Raw genomic sequence first — 4,314 nt, forward strand, 5'->3', positions numbered from 1 at the left:
GTTAGCTAATAAAAAGGAAGTAATTAACTATTTATATTTTGTATTAAGGGTTTGACCCCATGGCAGATTTTAACGATGTAAACTCCAATGATCTTGTGCTAGCTCCACCGAACGAAGACTTACCGGGACGAGGAGATAGTTCAGGAGAGTTTGCTGGAAGACCGTTTGCACCGGATGAATTAGGAGTAGTGAAAGGTACTAGTTACCACTAAAAATCATAAAGTAAAAATAGACCTCACTCTCAACTGCTTGATATGGGGTTTGATTTACTACAGGATGTTTATATAACAAATAATACGACCTACGTAGCAGGCTGGATGGCGCCAGTACCCTCCTCCAACCCGTGTCTGAAAAACACACGTCGGGGAGAAAAAAAAATTATATGTAATGTAACTCTAAAATCTATTAAATAATATATTTTTGAAACCCCTAAATTGTCATAGTTTCCATAGTGTTTCCAGCCCCAACCCCACCCCCCTGGTTGGGGTTTTCGGGCCGCCGTCGAGCAAACCCTGACGGCACCCCGAGCATTAATTGTTCTGTCATCAGAATTTCTGAGCGTCGAGAGAATCAACAGTTACGATGTTGAACTTTAGGAGAAATTAAAAATTGTTGTTTATTGACTATCCATTTTTTTAAAAAGATTTACAGGACAAAGAAGGTGGTGAAGATATTGGGAGTGAAGAATCGTCAACAGAGGTGTCTAAAGCCGAAAAGAAAAGTAAGTGTTACACATTGAAAAGTCTAATACCACCGTTAGGATTATACATAATCATCTTTAACATTGTATAAATTATTTCATATTTTCATTAAAGCATTCTAAATAGTGAAAGTGGCTATTTCGGTTTTTGTATTAAGAGGGACAACTGGTCTGTGAGTTTCTATGTAGTTTCTCCGCGGCCAACTTCATGTTGTCTATTGTACTGTATAACATTTGACTAATTTCACTATATGTCTTTTAGTAGGCCTAATGTTTTATGTTTGATTTTAGGCGATAATGATGTCAACACCAACGCACAATAGAACAAAAGGTTTTTTGCCAAGGATGAAGAAAAAAAGAATTAGAAGAAAATTAAAAGAAAAAGAAGAAAGATAGATATTAGGTCTAAGTGGTACGTCTGTTGAAAAACAAAAACTAAACAATAGTAAGATTTGTATCTTTAAGAGGTGAGTTTAGTTAGGAAGGTGGTTACTCTTGTGCCTCCTAGATGTATTATCGATTCCTGATGATGACATAATTAATGTCGAAATATTAAATCCCGACACGATGGCGTGCATTTTGATACTTGGAGTATGTATTATACTATCTTATCGAAGAGAATCATATACTTTGATTACCTAATGTAATCAGTAGATTGGTTTTTGAATAAGCCACTGATTAAAACTTTGTTTATTGACGTTCTTACGCGTTTACTTAATTGTGCCAGCGTAATTTCACTGTGTCCTGATTTTGCATGTAAGATGGTGCCCCAATACAGTACCTCAACTACAGGCTGATTTGGCATCTTTAAGTTTTTTAATTGGCGCGGTAAAACATTCTGATATTATGATGCAATATAGAATAGGGGCATGATGTTTAAACAAAATTTCCATTAATGAAAAGCAATATAAATAAGGACTACGCCTCCGCATTTGATGTTTCGTATAGATTTATTAAAGTTGTAACCACACCTTTAATTAAACATTTCCGTTTGAACAATCCGTTTAAACATTTTTAAGTTTTCAAATAATCTTGCTCTTCCCTCATCTTTAAACTGTCGTTTCTATTTCCTAATCTCACTTTTACATCTTTTACTTACAATGTATATACAAAATATAAAAACCTGTAACGTTATAATCATGGTAGGCCTACGTAAATAATTTATTTGTATCATCAAAATTATCAAGTCGCTTTATCGCCTTAGCGTAGCGCTTTACAAATAGTATTTGTATAGGCCCATATACTTTCAATTTTTAAATATTTGTAACTGTACATTGCATTGTATTTCATTTATTTTTTTCTTCGGATTACAAAACAATTGAACGATTTAAGAACAAATGTTTAGGTAGAAAGTATTTCAGGCCCGTAGCCAGGTCATTTCAACGGGGGTGGGGGTTCTCTGGGCGCGGGGTGCAGGACACTGAATAAGGGCCCAGGTGGGGTCAGGGGGGCGAAGCCCCCGAAGCCAGAGCAGTTTTTGTGTTTAATGGGTCTATATAATGTTATAAAAGCAGTTATGTTTTTAAAAAAGATCTATGTAATAAAAGGTGGTAATATAATAAAATTGGAAAATATTTTCTGAGAATTGGCATGTTTTAATCACACCGAAAGACAAAAAAAAAAAAAACCTCATCGCATAATCAATATCAATACACTCAACACATTTATTATTATAAAAAAAAACAAGCTATTATATAGGCCTATAGAGTAATTTACAAAGATTTACTACAACTGACAGGGCCATCGTTAAATTAAGTCGGAGCCCAAAATAGCATCATATTGAAAACGTCATCTGACATCATGGGAACCTAAACTTTGTTTAATAGGCCTAATTCGGAATTATTGTTTTAAGACTTTAACCTAATACAAACTGATTAATAATAGCTGAGATTTGATGCACATTTCAGAATTAATAATCGTTTTTAGTATCTTACTGAATATTTATTGTCTACCAAATGAAATATGAATTATATATGAATCTTCAGAAATACAATTTCTACAATATTAATCTTGTTTTTATATAGACAAATGTTCGATAAATACTATCTTTCATAAAACAAACGAAATTCAGCGCGTCTATTTTCATTCTGGACCCAATCAAGGCGTTTGTAAATATGTGCACTGACGTCATCGTCGAATCCCTGGACTTTCGACGGCAAAGCTGGCCTGCCTGCCTAGGTCCCAGACCAACCAATAATAATTAACAAAATATATTGTTTTTTTTTAAATATAGGCCTATGGCGCATCCTGTACACACACACGCCAGGCCTAGTAGTACATCCTACTGTACTTAAGCCTAGGCCTACACTAGTTTGATGTCGTCGGGGTACGGTATATAATTCTGTCTCTAAATGCAGCGTGACCACTAGGGAAAATCAAAATTCAAGATTGGGTCTAAAAAATCCCAAGATTGCTTTTAAAAACCCAAGATACGTTTAAAAGTCCTTCATTTTAAAGCTTTTTTAATGAATCATATACTGTACAGTATTTTGTACTGTATAAGCCTTAACGAAGTGTCTGGATTTTCGAGACAAGAAACTCGTTCGCTTTGGGCCATACTATTAGATGGCCTACTCTGTGTCCGTGGAAAATGATCCTTTTTGGTGATTAAAACGTGATATTCTTTCCTCTAGGATTGTATGTTAGGCCAAGAGTTTGAAGTTTGTGCGCAATTTCACCCATTCGATATTAACAAAGTCAGTACTTCACACACATTAGGCATATTGCCTTATTATATAAAAGGGCATAATCGATCTTTACAGTGTGTAATTGATCTGTCAATTTTATGCTAGAGGGGCCTACAGTATTGCATAGGAGTATTTAACAATAAGAAAAATTGGAACAGTTTCCTTTGAAATTTACTTAAGCGAGCGTGTATGAAACCGGGTCTCGGCAACTATAATTTGATACTACGTCTAGAAGTGTAGAGATACGGACCTATTAAAAACTGTTGAATTCTAAATGATTACAAGATGACCAAGCATATAAATGAACCAGTCTAAAATGATATTCAAAGATATTATACTGTACAGCAAACGGCTAATGTTTGTTTTGCATGTCTATTACACACCGTCACTCACAAATAAATGTATGTAAAAATTGGTCGTAAAATTTGATAACAAGTTGACCATTAAAATCTATTGTGAATATTTATTTAAATCCGTACACCGATTTTGTTTCAAATTGTTTGTTTTCAATATTATAGCTGTTTCTTTACGATGACAATGTTTTGAAATCGTACTGTATAACACTCCAAAATTTGTTTTATGTGCAAACAACAGAAGGCTCTAAATTTTTACAAGTTGACCAAGCGCGTTGCTGCATCATTATTTTTCAGTTACGATCACTATTCAGGTAGAGAGCAGTCAAACATTCAGTCAAAGGTCAATGAAAGTTTTTATCGATGTTTGCCATGATCCTTATGTGAGCTATCGTAAAGTCATGGTTTGCCGGAGTTGCGTTCAATTTAAATTTCCGAACTTCTGAAGCTGAGATATTCTATGAATGTAGGCTTGTATCGTAGGCTACAATTTAAAAACGGGTGACCAAATAATGAATTAGGTGCTAAATTTTGATTTAATACTGGGTAAGTTAAAAACAGACATTCCGTCCGA

The sequence above is a fragment of the Anneissia japonica genome, unplaced genomic scaffold (genome assembly GCF_011630105.1).
Source record: "Anneissia japonica isolate Jap-2015-1 unplaced genomic scaffold, ASM1163010v1 scaffold287945_len1679841_cov205, whole genome shotgun sequence".
NCBI classification, from domain to species: Eukaryota; Metazoa; Echinodermata; class Crinoidea; order Comatulida; family Comatulidae; genus Anneissia; species Anneissia japonica.